Below are 15,510 nucleotides of genomic sequence, written 5' to 3' on the forward strand. Positions count from 1 at the left end.
AGCTATTCAACGGAAGTCATAAATTACTCCTCTTCAAATGTAGTTCTCATTATTTCTTGCTGTAGTTTTTTATGAATCTCCACTGCTTTTGCTACTCTGTATTAGCTTGCTCTAACGAGGGTTTAGGTTCAGGTTGTTGTTTCTAAAAGGGTAGCATGGCCATCCTCCAACTAAATATTTCCTAATACATTTCAACTTATTTGACGGAGTTGATTGCACGATTGATTCTAATATGATGCCATTTCAATATGAATGGATACTGCTGTCAGGCCTGAGAGCCAATAGATGGTAGTGACTGGTCTGACCATGGATGTGCTGTACAGAGTCCACATGGGTGAGTTGGGAGGCTGCCCTCTTGAGATAAGTGTGCAGATGGTATATTTAAGCAATAAGGCCCGAGGGGGTGTGGTATTTGGCCAATATTCCACGGCTAAGGGTTGTTCTTAGGCACCATACAATGCCTAATCAGCATTCAGGGCTCAAACCACCCAGTTTATAATAATTCTTATGCCATGATCAAATCAAAACTTTGTGGATACAGAGAATCCCCATGAATAACACAGATAAAACAGCTAAAGTACTCTGTACAGTAACCAACAATAACATAATGATCCTCACCATCACAACCACCATCTAATTGGAGTTAGTTCTACTCTATAGAGAAGAACCCAACAGTATATTAGATACAAATAACAGTGTTGAATGTTGAACCTTCATTGGAATTGATACCACTCATAAAAGAGTCATAGAGATCGTTATCAGAGGCTAATGACTATAGATTACCATGGTGTACTAGCATGAGGCATACGGAATGGGGTTGTAGGCGTGTGCAATGCGCCTCACATCCATCCAAGACATTGATTATAATCGGAACAGTTTGCCCTTATAAATAGCCTCCTTTGAACAGTGGACAGATTACACATACATTGGACTCCATAGAAAGTAGTAACATTTTCCATTTGCATTGAGCCTGTCCATCTGCGTGGAAGGAACCATGAGGTGTTTACAGGTACCCAACCAAGGCCTGGAAGAAAGGATCCCTTCCTATGAGGAACTGGAAAAGCTGGAGAATGAGGAGGCTGGGGACAGACCCAAATGGGACAACAAGGCCCAGTACATGCTGACTATCGTAGGTTTCTGTGTGGGGCTGGGGAACGTCTGGCGCTTCCCGTACCTTTGCCAGAGCCATGGGGGAGGTAGGTGTTGCTGAATGTGTTGTTGAGGAGTAGGGTTGCAGAATACCGGTAACTTTCCAATAATTGATGTGTCTTCCAGAAATCCTGGTTTGAAGATTCCCTTAATACAAAGGGGAATAAGCAGGAAATACAGACATTTTGGGAAAGTTACTGTAATTTTGCAACCCTGTGTTTCTTTATGTACATACAACAGCAACAGATAACCTCTCCTCCACCCTGCTTCTTGTTCTGTTCTCAGGTGCATTCATGATTCCTTTCCTGATCCTACTGGTTCTAGAAGGTGTTCCCCTGCTCCATCTGGAGTTTGCTATTGGTCAACGTCTAAGGAAAGGCAGTGTAGGTGTCTGGTCTACCATCCATCCATACTTGACTGGCATTGGTAAGCAAAACACTCCATAGGAATTTAGACATGGGTAAAAATAGACCAAATCTCATTGGGCCACGGTGTTGTGTTGTGTTGTGTTCCATAGGCATTGGATCCATGTGTGTGTCCTTTCTGGTCAGCCTGTACTACAACACCATCATGGCCTGGGTGATGTGGTACTTCTTTAACTCCTTCCAAGATCCGCTGCCTTGGAGCCAATGTCCAGTCAATGCCAACATGACAGGTAAGGCATCCATAGGTAGTTAAGCTATAATGATGGAAAATTATTAACTTTATACACACCCCTTATTTCGTTTCCTGTAACTCTGTCTTCAGTTGCTTCATTCTATTGTATTTTGCCATGTGAATGAATTAAATGAACTTTACCCAGGCCTGGTGTCAGAGTGTGAAAGAAGCTCTCCAGTGGATTACTATTGGTACAGAGAGACCCTGAACACCACCCCAGACATAGACAACGCAGGTGGGCTACAGTGGTGGATGGTCCTATGCCATGTGTCTGCCTGGGCGTTGCTGTTTATCTGCATAAGTCGAGGCATTGAGACTACTGGGAAGGTACGGCATAACCTCTGGACAGCAAATCACTTTATAATACTAAAGCAGCAGCAGCTGTCAATGTCAAAATGATCAAGGTTATGTTTATAGGCATTTGGTTATTGAAGCACTGAATCAATGTTTCCTTTTTATGATATTATAGCCATATACAAAGAAATACAGAATGATTTGTTTTACTATACTGAACAAAAATATAAATGCAGCATGCAACAATTTCAACAATTTTACTGAGTTATAGTTCATACAAGGAAATCAATTAATTGAAATAAATTCATTAAGCCCTAATCTATGGATTTCACATGACTGGGCGCCACTTGGGAGCCAGGCACAGGCCCAGCCAATTACACGTATGTTAAGCCGATTGGGCATACTGCCATATTCTCTAAAATGACATAGTGGCTTATGGTAGAGAAATTAACATTCAACTCTCTGGCAACTGCTTTGGTGGCCATTCCTACAGTCAGCATGCCAATTGTACGCTCCTTCAAAACTTGAGACATCTGTGGCATTGTGTTGTGTGACAAAACTGCACATTTTAGAGGGGCCTTTTATTGTCCCCAGCACAAGGTGTGCCTGTGTAATGATCATGCTGTTTAATCAGCTTCTTGATATGCCACACCTGTCAGGTGGATGGATTATCTTGGCAACGGAGAAATGCTCACCAACAGGGATGTAAACAAATGTGTGCACAAAATTTGAGAGAAATAAGCTTTTTGTGCATATGGAACATTTCTGGGATCTTTTATTTCAGCTCATGAAACATGGGACCAACACTTTACATGCTGAGTTTATATTTTTGTTCAGTTTATATATTGATGCAATAAAGCATGTTACCATAGCACTCAAATGACCCAGCTGTTTTTAATAACAGCTTTGTTGACCTTTCTGACACCACTTCGACAGTGTAAACAGTTGTAGACAGTGTTCACGTTCTAATTTTAATGTATTTTATATATTTGTATTGCATATTGTATTATATACTGTATATACAGTGTATGGCACCATGGTGCAAACCTGGACAGAAAATGTGTAGTTTATTTGAAAATACCAACTTTTCAAACACTCGATGTAGACAAATATAGTTTATATAGAGTTTCAGCTAAAAGACAAACAAATGTAGTATTTTGAATACCTCTCAGAAAACCAAATAATATTTGAAGGTATTTGAATATATGGCTGTCAAATATTTGATGAAGAATCCAAAAAATAAACCAGTTAGTTGAATTAGTCAAAATATTTTATTATAACCATGTGGTTCGTAGGGCTCTTAGATATGAGTCGTAATTTAGCCTATAACCTAGAATGAAATACACGAGGGACATGGAATCACCGCCACATTAGAGTAGAACACATTTGCAGCTTTAAACTAACAAATATATTTTCATAATGAGTGAGACATAAGGTAATACAGTAACACATGACATTAAGTTCTTATACTTGTATAGTAACTTTGTCATTATTACAACAAGAACATTGTTTTTAAATTTGACTTAAGCAGTTGATTTATAATTGAATAATAATGGAGTTATTACATAAGTGGAATAAGGAACAGTCACAATTCCTCTTGTGTACAGCAGTTACAAAAACACTCAGGTCATTGCTATGCGATTAAAATGCAATTGACAAAGTATTGTGTAACAACATGCTAATAAAATGTTGTTCCAAAAGTAATTAAAGTTTATTACACAGGTACAAGAACAGTTTAATGTTAAGTGTTACTGAGAAGCTAACAGTAACAAAGTACGGGCATTAAGTGTCGAAAGGAAACTAAATGTCCCAACTATAGACAAGGTAGGTGGAAAATCATGTTAGTTTGCATTCTGAGTAAACTATCCCTTTAAAGATGGTATAGTGTGTGTTTGACAAGAACACAAGCCCTCAGATGGACAAAGAGGTTCGGAGTTGTTTTTGCTAAGCATTCAACTTGCTGTTAGTAATGTTTGCAAATTGCTTTGAATTACTCTGCGGTATTTTCAGGTGTCATAAAATGAATGGCAGCTTTCGACCTTTTCAGTAGCATGTTGAAGGAGTCATACAGTAGTTGAGCATCACAACTTATTTATACTCATCTGTACAAAATATCATTGATATATTTGGTTTTACTTGATTATGTGCACCTGGGGCAATAGAAATACAAGAGAATATACATTTACAAAATGTTCAGATAGAAATGTATCATGTAGATCAAGACTGTCAGATAAATTGGAATAGTATAGGGCATTGTGTGTTGTCTATTCATTCTATTCCTATCTTCAACATGCAGTTCTAGATACAGCCCTGCCAGTTGAAGGCAGCCAATCCAATAGTTTCAGAAAAATAGTCACTTCCTGAGATCTGTATTCAAATAGTAAAAAAATAAAATCTATATTCAAATTGTTGTAGTCACCTCCAAAGTAACTATTTGTTACCCCAGAATTAGTTGTACTTTCCACAAAGCATTGTTAAACTTATAGTTATCCTAGGTCTGACATGGTGACATATCAGTAGTATATCACCCTAATGACATATCAGTAGTATATCACTCTAATGACATACACTGTAACTCATATATCTCAGCTTCTGTGACATTAAACTGCAATCGTAATATGTGATTATTTTATGTATCCATAGTGACATATATTTAACTAATGTCAGCTTGCGTAACATATTTACAATAGTTATACACTACCGGTCAAAAGTTTTAGAACACCTACTCATTCAAAGGTTTTTCTTCATTTTTACTAATTTCTACATTGTAAAATAGTGAAGAATAGTGAAGACATCAACACTAAGAAATAACACATATGAAATCATGTAGTAACCAAAAAAGTGTTAAAGAAATCAAAATATATTTTACATTTGAGATTCTTCAAATAGCCACCCTTTGCCTCGATGACAGCTTTGCACACTCTTTGCATTCTCTCAACCAGCTTCATGAGATAGTCACCTGGAATGCATTACAATTAACAGGTGTGCCTTGTTAAAAGTGAATTTGTGGAATTTCTTTCCTTCTTAAAACCTCTTAAGGATCTGACCCTTTAAAACAAAATGTTTTGCCTAAAATGACATACCCAAATCTAACTGCCTGTAACAGGACCTGAAGCAAGGATATGAATATTCTTGATACCATTTAAAAGGAAACACTTTGAAGTTTGTGGAAATGTGAATTAATGTAGGAGAATACAACACATTAGATTTGGTAAAAGATAATACAAAGAAAAAAACATGCGTTTTTTGTTTTGTTTTTGTACCATCATCTTTGAAAGGCAAGAGAAAGGCCATAATGTATTATTCCAGCCCAGCCGCAATTTAGATGTTGGCCACTAGATGGCAGCAGATTATGTGCCAAGTTTTAGACTTATCCAATGAACCATTGCATATCTGTTCAAAATGTTGTATCAAGACTACCCAAATGTTCATCATTGTGCACTCTCCTCAAACAATAGCACAGTATACTTTCACTATAATAGCTACTGTAAATTGGACAGAGCAGTTAGATAAACAAGAATTGATGCTTTCTGCCGATATCAGATATGTCTATGTCGTGGGATTTTTAAAAAATTACTTACAACTTCATGCTAATCACATTAGCCTACGTTAGCTCAACCATCCCGCGGTGGGGACACCAATCCCATAGAGGTTAATGCGTTTGAGCAAATCTGAAGAGAGCCCTATTTGTTAAAAAATGAAGTCCATATTATGACAAGAACAGCTCAAATAAGCAAAGAGAAACGACAGTCCATCATTACTTTAAGACATGAAGGTCAGTCAATCAGGAAAATGTCAAGAACTTTGAAAGTTTCTTCATGTGCAGTCGCAAAAATCATCAAGCGCTATGAAGAAACTGGCTCTCATGAGGAACGCCACAGGAATGGAAGACCCAGAGTTACCTCTGCTGCAGAGGATACGTTCATTAGAGTTACCAGCCTCAGAAATTACAGCCCAAATAAATGCTTCACAGAGTTCAAGTAACAGACACATCTCAACATCAACTGTTCAGATGAGACTGTGTGAATCAGGCCTTCATGTTGAACTGCTGCAAAGAAACCACTACTAAAGGACACCAATAATAAGAAGAGACTTGCTTGGGCCAAGAAACACGAGCAATGGACATTAGACCGGTGGATATCTGTCCTTTGGTCTGGAGTCCAAATTGGTGATATTTGGTTCCAACCGCTGTGTCTTTGTGAGACGCGGTGTGGGGGAACGGATGATCTTCGGATGTGTATTTCCTACCGTAAAGCATGGAGGAGGAGGTGTTATGGTGTGGGGGTGCTTTGCTGGTGGCACTGTCTGTGATTTATTTATAATTCAAGACACATTTAACGAGTATGGCTAACCACAGCGTTCTGCAGCGATACACCATCCGATCTGGTTTGGGCTTAGTGGGACTATCATTAGTTTTTCAACAGGACAATGACCCAACACACCTCCAGGCTGTGTAAGAGCTATTTGACCAAGAAGGAGAGTGATGGAGTGCTTCATCAGATGACCTGGCCTCCAACAATCCCCCGATCTCAACCAAATTGAGATGGTTTGGGATGAGTCGGACCGCGGAGTGAAGGAAAAACAGCCAACAAGTGCTCAGCATATGTGGGAACTCCTTCAAGACTGTTGGAAAAGCATTCCAGGTGAAGCTGGTTGAGAGAATGCCAAGAGTGTGTAAAAGCTGTCATCAAGGCAAACAGTGGCTATTTGAAGAATCTCAAATATAAAATATATTTTGATTTGTTTAACACTTTTTTGGTCACTACATGATTCCATATGTATTATTTAGTTTTGATGTCTTCACTATTATTCTACAATGTAGAAAATAGTAAACCCTTGAATGAGTAGGTGTTCTAAAACTTTTGACTGATAGTGTATGTCACTATTTTGACATATACTAATAAGTCCATGTTAGTATATTTGCTATAATAGTACACAAAACAGTAACTCATAACAACATCCCGCTCTCCTCCCATTAGGCTGTGTATATCACCTCAACATTACCCTGTGGTCTCCTCCCATTAGGCTGTGTATATCACCTCAACATTACCCTGTGGTCTACTGCCATTAGGCTGTGTATATCACCTCAACGTTACCCTGTGGTCTGCTCCCATTAGGCTGTGTATATCACCTCAACATTACCTTATGTGGTGCTGACCATCTTTCTGATCAGAGGCTTGACCTTGAAAGGCTCTTTGAATGGAGTGAAGTTCCTCTTCACCCCAGATGTGAGTAGTTTACATTACTATCCCGTCATCGAACAAAAGTATTTATTCTAAGTATATAATATTCCAAGTTCAGCCACAGATCCAGATCCACGTAGAGTGCATCTAAGGCCTTTTAGCTAGCGTTAATATATGAGGTAGTATGAATCAAAACAACACGCCTAACAACTTTTCTCTGGGTGTGTGTTTCTCCAGATGAATGAACTAATGAACCCAACTACTTGGCTTGATGCGGGTGCCCAGGTTTTCTACTCATTCTCTTTGGCCTTTGGAGGTCTTCTGTCTTTCTCCAGCTACAACTCAGTGCAGTAAGTCCATACTGCTTGCTAATAACTACTAAATGACTTGTTGTTCACATCCCAGTTGAGACATTAAATCAATTCAAGACATATCATAACTTGTACATAACCACTGCAAGCTTAGGACCCAGTCCTACCTACCTCAAAGTGAGCACGCTTAACTTTCATCGTAAAATATTTTATTGACATTAATGCAGCCAAGATTTATGCAAAAGTTAAAGTTATGCTGCAATATATCTAGTTTATATTCAACCTTATGGCTGGATTCTGATGGGGTACGACAGTTGAACTAGAATCAAACCTTATGGCTGGATTCTGATGGGGTACGACAGTTGAACTAGATTCAAACCTTATGGCTGGATTCTGATGGGGTACGACAGTTGAACTAGAATCAAACCTTATGACTGGATTCTGATGGAGTATGACAGTTGAACTAGATTCAAGCCTTATGGCTGGATTCTGATGGGGTATGACAGTTGAACTAGATTCAAACCTTATGGCTGGATTCTGATGGGGTACGACAGTTGAACTAGATTCAAACCTTATGGCTGGATACTGATGGGGTACGACAGTTGAACTAGATTCAAACCTCATGGCTGGATTCTGATGGGGTACGACAGTTGAACTAGATTAATTCCTTATAGCTGGATTCTGATGGGGTACAACAGTTGAACTAGATTCAAATCTTATGGCTGGATTCTGATGGGGTACGACAGTTGAACTAGATTCAAACCTTATAGCTGGATTCTGATGGGGTACGACAGTTGAACTAGATTCAAACCTCATGGCTGGATTCTGATGGGGTACGACAGTTGAACTAGATTAATTCCTTATAGCTGGATTCTGATGGGGTACAACAGTTGAACTAGATTCAAATCTTATGGCTGGATTCTGATGGGGTACGACAGTTGAACTAGATTCAAACCTTATAGCTGGATTCTGATGGGGTACGACAGTTGAACTAGATTCAAACTTTATGGCTGGATTCTGATGGCTGGATTCTTAATGTGTTCTATCTTTCCAGTAATAACTGTGAACAGCCATTCCAGATTGGTCCTTTAATGCAGCGGTCCCCAACCTTTTTTGGGCCACGGACCGGTTTAATGTCAGACAATATTTTCACGGACCGGCCTTTATGGTGTGGCGGATAAATACACAAAATAAAATGATACGACCGGCATAAAAACGGTGGTATTTTTTTAATATAATAATAAACGTGAATCCACTGTGTACTCGTATGCAACTTTATTAGCAGCGTCCTCGTAACATCGCACCAACAACATAACATGAGTAACATCCTCTCTGCCCCCTAACACTCTCTGGTTGCTATGGTAACGTTTAAACATGCCTTAAAAATAAGATACAACACAAAAACAAATATAAAGTGCATGAAAAATACAACTCACCATAACGCTAAATCATTGGGAGCCCTGAGCTTGTTTCTCTGCAACGCGACGGTCCCATCTAGGGGTAATGGGAGACAATGACACCCGAAGTGTGTTGCTTATGTCCAGTCTACTCCGTAATTTTGTTTTGGTTGCTGTCACTGCAGAAAATCCCGCTTCACACAAATAGGATGTCGGAAATGGCAACAGGGTTTTCAGTGCTGTTGTGGCGATCTCAGGGTATGCTGCCATGACTTTGTTGTTGTCTCGAACATACTTTTAAGGCCGCCGTCATTTGCGATCTCCAGCAGTTGATCTTCTTCTTGCATAGACATGCTGGATTCACCTGGTTTGTTGACAAATGGGTCGCGGATCCATTCCTTGGCAGTTTGTGGGTCTTTTGTGGTTGGGAAGTAGCGCTCAAACTCTTTTAAAAGCAAAGACAGGTGATCGTGCACCAGCTGGGACAATGAAGGCTCGGGCTCAGTCTCTTCCAAAATCCCCGCGAATGTTTGAAACATGTCAAATATACCTCTGTTCACGCGCCGTCCCCACAAATCCAGTTTGGCTTTAAATGCAGCTACTTTATCTGCCAACTTGAAGACAGTTGTCATTTTCCCCTGAAGTGACCGATTGAGTTCATTGAGCTGGTTGAATATGTCGCGAGTTTTGCGACCCATTCCTCGTCACTGAAATGTGCTGCCAGCGGTGACTTTTTTTCTGAGAGAAATCTCTGCAGCGGCTCTCGTAATTCAAACACTCTGGCCAGCGATCTCCCTCGGGATAACCATCTTATTTCTGTGTATAAGAGAAGGTGTCTGTGCTCCGCGTTCATCTCCTCACAAAGCTGCTCGAACAGGCGCGAGTTAAGGGCGTGTGCTTTGATGTGGTTAATAACTTTAACAACATCATTCAATACGCTGTTAAGTTCCGGTGGTATTTTTCGGCTAGCCAGCATTTCCCTGTGAATGACACAATGCGTAGACTCACATTCAGGTGCAACCTCCTTAATCCGAGTAGTTAAACCAGACAGCAGCTCCATCTGTGCATATGCCGACACAAAAGGACCATTTCAGTTTTCCTGATATATAATCATCCAGCGACTTGAATACTTCTGCGGCTGTGGTTTTGGTTGGCAACGATAGCGCACATAACATATCCTCATGCACATCCTCCTGATGAAGATATCGCACATAAACAAGTAGTATTGCCTTGTTGTCAAGATCTGTAGACTCGTCAACCTGGAGTGCGTACCACGGTGATGTATTAATCCTCTCCAACAATTGTGTCTCAATGTCCTCTGCTATTTCCTCAATGCTCCGAGTGACGGTGGTAGCCAAAAGAGGCACATGTGCTATCTTTTTAACAGCAGCCTCTCCTAGAAGTTCACGGCAAATGTCTTTAGTGGTGGGCAGGATAAATTCTTCCTCAGTGGTGAATGGCTTCTTAGCCTTAGCAATACGATTAGCCACCAAGTATGATGCTCTCAGTGCACTCGCATTTGTTGGTGTGGTGGCCCTCAGTAATTGCTTCTGTCCTTCTTGTTCATGCTTTTTTCTTTCAAAATACTCCGAAGGCTTGTCTTTTAATGCAGGGTGCTTGGTCTCCAAGTGGCGAAGCAGTTTTGAAGGCTTCATTGCCTCATTAGAGAGCCGATCGCCGCATATTATGCAGAGCGGGCTTGGTGCGCGGGAATCACCTGTCGCGATAAATCCATATTTTAAGTAGGACTCCTGGTATTGTCTGTTAATTTCTATGGGCTACGTGGGACGCTAGCATCCCACCTGCGGGACACAGCCAGTGAAATATCAGGGCGGCAAATACAAAAACAACTAAATGTCATAATTCAATTATTTCTCAAACATACAACTATTTTACACCATTTTGAAGATACACTTCTCCTTGATGTAACCACATTGTCCGATTTCAAAAAGGCTTTACAGTGAAAGCAAAACATTAGATTATGTTAGGAGAGTACATAGACAAAAATAATCACACAGCCATTTCACAAGCAAGGACATGTGTCAATAAAACCCAAAACACAGCTAAATGAAGCACTAACCTTTGACGATCTTCATCAGATGACACTCCTAGGACATTATGTTACACAATACATGTATATTTTGTTCGATAAAGTTCATATTTATATCCAAAAACAGCATTTTACATTGGCGCGTGATGTTCAGAAAATGTATTCCCACCAAAATGTCCGGTGAATGTGCACATCAATTTACAAAAATACTCATCATAAACGTTGACAAAATATATAACAATTATTTAAAGAATTATAGTTGGACTACTCCTGGAGGCAACCGCTGTGTCAGCTTTTAAAATAGCTTTACGGAGAAAGCACATTTTTCAATATTCTGAGTACATAGCTCAGCCATCATGGCGAGCTATTCAGACACCCGCCAAGTTCGGGGCAACCTAAACTCAGAATTAGTATTAGAAATATTCTCTTACCTTTGCTGATCTTCGTCAGAATGCACTCCCAGGACTGCTACTTCCACAAGAAAGGTTGTTTTTGTTCGAAATAATCCATATTTATGTCCAAATACCTCCATTTTGTTTGTGCGTACAGATCACTTATCCAAAGGCATAATGCGCGAGAGCAGAACGAGAGACGAAAAGTCAAAATGTTCCATTACCGTACTTAGAAGCATGTCAAACGCTGTTTAAATCAATCTTTATGGTATTTTTCACGTAAAATTGCGATAATATTCCAACCGGACAAAAGCATATTCATTCAAGAAGAAAAAGAAGGAGGGGCGCGCTCGCGGGACCGAGCATATCCAATCCCTTTGTTGCCAGGCAGACCACTCAGTGAATGAGCTCCTATACTCTGCCCAGTGACAGGAGAATGCTCAAACCACTTTCTGAAGGCTTTAGACAGCCAATGGAAGCCTTAGGAAGTGCAATGTCCCCCACAGACACTGTAGTTTCGATAGAGATTCAAAAGAAGAACTACAATTCTCAGACTTTCCACTTCCTGCTTGGAATTTTCTCAGGTTTTTGCCTGCCATATGAGTTCTGTTATACTCACAGACACCATTCAAACAGTTTTAGAAACGTCAGAGTGTTTTCTATCCAAATCTACTAATAATATGCATATTCCAGTTTCTGGGCCAGAGTAGTAACCTGTTTAAATTGGGTACGTTTTTCATCCGGCCGTGAAAATACTGCCCCCTAGCCCAGACAGGTTAAATGCAGCTTGCTTTTTCTTGGAAGTCGTAGGCTCTTCTTCTGTCTCCTCACTGGGCCTTTTCCACTTCGCAAAGAAACTTTCCAAAGACGTTTGTTTTTTACTCATTTTGCTAGCTTGTGTGTTTAATTTTAGCGGCAACGTATCACGTGACCGAGACAAGCGACAAGAGTGAGTCATAGACGGATGTAACAGAGGGAATCCGGTCATTTTTCTAAATAAAACATCGTTCAGACTCAGATAATAAATAAAACGGAAATAATGTAAGTTATTTATTCTTTCTCTGCGGCCCGGTACCAAATGACCCACGGACCGGTACCGGTCCGGGGGTTGGGGACCGCTGCTTTAATGTGTTCTATCTTTCCAGTAATAACTGTGAACAGCCATTCCAGATTGGTCCTTTAATGTGTTCTATCTTTCCAGTAATAACTGTGAACAGGATGCAGTCATCATCTCTATCGTGAACGGAGCCACTGCTGTCTACGCTGCAACAGTCATTTACACCATCATTGGTTTCCGAGGCACAGAGAAGTTTGATGACTGTATTACTGGGTATGTACCTATACTAGAATTAAACTAGAGTTGTTGCATGAAGATATGAACTACCCTCTAAATAAATGTTTTTGCAGAAATATCCTGTCACTGCTGAATACATTTGATCTCCCAGAGGGAAACGTCACTGAAAGCAACTATGATCAGGTTCTTCATAATCTCAATGGAACATATCCAGAAGTCATTCAGGGGCTCAACTTGAAGACCTGTGACTTGAATTCTTTCCTTAGTGAGGTGATTCAATCATTTTTATAAAAGGGTACCTGAATGTAAAGTGTTACCAATATTTCTATAAGGTTTGGTGAGATGGATACAACACAAGTGGAGTATATGAGGCTTACTGTAAATATATCTTAGTTGCTAGGCTTCTGATTCATTCTCTCCTTGTGTTGCTACAGGGGGTTGAAGGAACTGGTCTGGCCTTTATCGTGTTCACAGAGGCCATCACTAAGATGCCTGTATCTCCTGTTTGGTCAGTCTTGTTCTTCATCATGCTCTTCTGTCTCGGGCCTGTCCTCCATGTTTGGCAGTATCGAAGGAGTTCTGGTACCACTTCAGGACCTGGGGGTTTTCCCCAAGAGTTGGCCCAAAGAAGCCATCGCTGGTGAGATGAGACAAAGACATATGTCCCTTACACCATTTGAAGGATGGAGATCCCTTTGTTAAATATCTTTATCTTCTTCTTCTGTTACAGGGATAACATGTGTCCTCTGCTGCATTGTTGGACTGATATTTGTCCAAGGCTCAGGGAACTACTGGCTGTCACTCTTTGACAGCTATGGCGGGTCCATTCCTCTGCTGATCATTGCATTCTGTGAGATGGTCGGGGTTGTGTACCTCTATGGTATTGATAGGTGAGTAATACATTAATTCAGTTACACTATGGCATTGACAGGTTAGTATAGAAACCAAATTCTGTTGATTAACATGGTCCTTACATTCACCATAGATTCATTAGAGTCTGGGCACTAATGAATGTTGACTATGTATGTTATTCTAACAGGTTCAACGATGATATTGAGTTCATGATCGGCCACAAGCCCAACCTCTTCTGGCAGATCACATGGAGATTTGTCAGCCCCGCCATCATGTTTGTCATCTTTGTGTTCTACTTTATCACGAAAGTCCAAGAAACACCCATGTACAAAGCCTGGAACCCTGAATCGGTAAAGTTTCACTTTGTTGTCAGTGGCCAAATTAGTTAAGAAATTAAGAGATTTCCACTTGCTAATAGTAAATCAACGTGTATTCACATGTTCTCTATTGGGTGTTTGAAAAGATCTCACTAGACAGTGGCATCAGTAGCCTATAAACACACTTAACAAGGTTATTACTGTTTCTTCACAGGACAACTTCCCTACATTGGAGGAGAAGGAATATCCAACCTGGATCTTTGCTATAATCTTCATCCTGGCAGGAATCCCAGGTCTTTCTGTACCTCTTACGGCTGTTTACAAATGTTTGAGGAACCGCTGCTGCAAGAAGGATAATGAGTTTAAACAAGATGACTTAAACACTATTGCAAAACAAGTTCACCTGACGGATGAGGCTACTAAGAACAAACCAGACATCCCTGAGACAGCAGATGGAAGATAGTGATCAAATCACTAGTCCCATTGTTGTTTTCATGACATGTTTTCATTTGTTTAATTCATGCCACTGATAGCTGAAAGGAGTAGATACGTTTGATAGTTTTACACTACAAGTTTCACACTACAAGGTTGAATGGAATGAGGTATGGCAGAAAAGCCATTAAAGCTTACATTGATTGACACATTGTTGTAATTTTTGTGCTGAAAAGTCAACATTAAACTAAATTTATATCCCTTGTTCTTGTTATGTTCTTGTTATAGTATAGTCCTCGGGGATTACCATTCAGTGTGTAGTTCTGGTCTTGTTATAGTATAGTCCTCGGGGATTACCATTCAGTGTGTAGTTCTGGTCTTGTTATAGTATAGTCCTCGGGGATTACCATTCAGTGTGTAGTTCTGGTCTTGTTATAGTATAGTCCTCGGGGATTACCATTCAGTGTGTAGTTCTGGTCTTGTTATAGTATAGTCCTCGGGGATTAGCATTCAGTGTGTAGTTCTGGTCTTGTTATAGTATAGTCCTCGGGGATTACCATTCAGTGTGTAGTTCTGGTCTTGTTATAGTATAGTCCTCGGGGATTACCATTCAGTGTGTAGTTCTGGTCTTGTTATAGTATAGTCCTCGGGGATTACCATTCAGTGTGTAGTTCTGGTCTTGTTATAGTATAGTCCTCGGGGATTACCATTCAGTGTGTAGTTCTGGTCTTGTTATAGTATAGTCCTCGGGGATTACCATTCAGTGTGTAGTTCTGGTCTTGTTATAGTATAGTCCTCGGGGATTACCATTCAGTGTGTAGTTCTGGTCTTGTTATAGTATAGTCCTCGGGGATTACCATTCAGTGTGTAGTTCTGGTCTTGTTATAGTGTAGTCCTCGGGGATTAGCATTCAGTGTGTAGTTCTGGTCTTGTTTTAGTATAGTCCTCGGGGATTAGCATTCAGTGTGCAGTTCTGGTCTTGCGACTTCGGGCTAATAAATATTCCAGATAATTTACTGATTAATTACTGGAATAATGAATTGATCAGATTTATTTGATTAATCTGGTAATCCTGTTCAAATGAAAGGGGCACCATTAAGGGTTGCCTATAGAGACTCTTGAATTAACTCTATCAGTAGTTATCATTAATCGTTACAGTGTAAATCCTATCAACAATATAAT

At 40.1% G+C, this 15,510-nt stretch overlaps 1 pseudogene across 1 annotated transcript; it reads left to right on the top strand.

The window, feature by feature from the left end:
- The first annotated feature begins 889 nt into the window (after nucleotides 1–889).
- LOC106573668 (sodium-dependent neutral amino acid transporter B(0)AT1-like) lies at nucleotides 890–14,595 on the top strand (annotated as a pseudogene). Its single transcript, XR_014392440.1, has 12 exons — nucleotides 890–1,196; nucleotides 1,435–1,575; nucleotides 1,667–1,804; nucleotides 1,952–2,133; nucleotides 7,218–7,328; nucleotides 7,521–7,633; nucleotides 12,635–12,763; nucleotides 12,841–12,997; nucleotides 13,162–13,367; nucleotides 13,458–13,617; nucleotides 13,767–13,929; nucleotides 14,111–14,595. The product of XR_014392440.1 is annotated as a sodium-dependent neutral amino acid transporter B(0)AT1-like (transcript).
- Nucleotides 14,596–15,510: the final 915 nt, after the last annotated feature.

This window comes from Salmo salar, chromosome 05, assembly GCF_965601325.2.
Source record: "Salmo salar chromosome 05, fSalSal1, whole genome shotgun sequence".
NCBI classification, from domain to species: domain Eukaryota; kingdom Metazoa; phylum Chordata; class Actinopteri; order Salmoniformes; family Salmonidae; genus Salmo; species Salmo salar.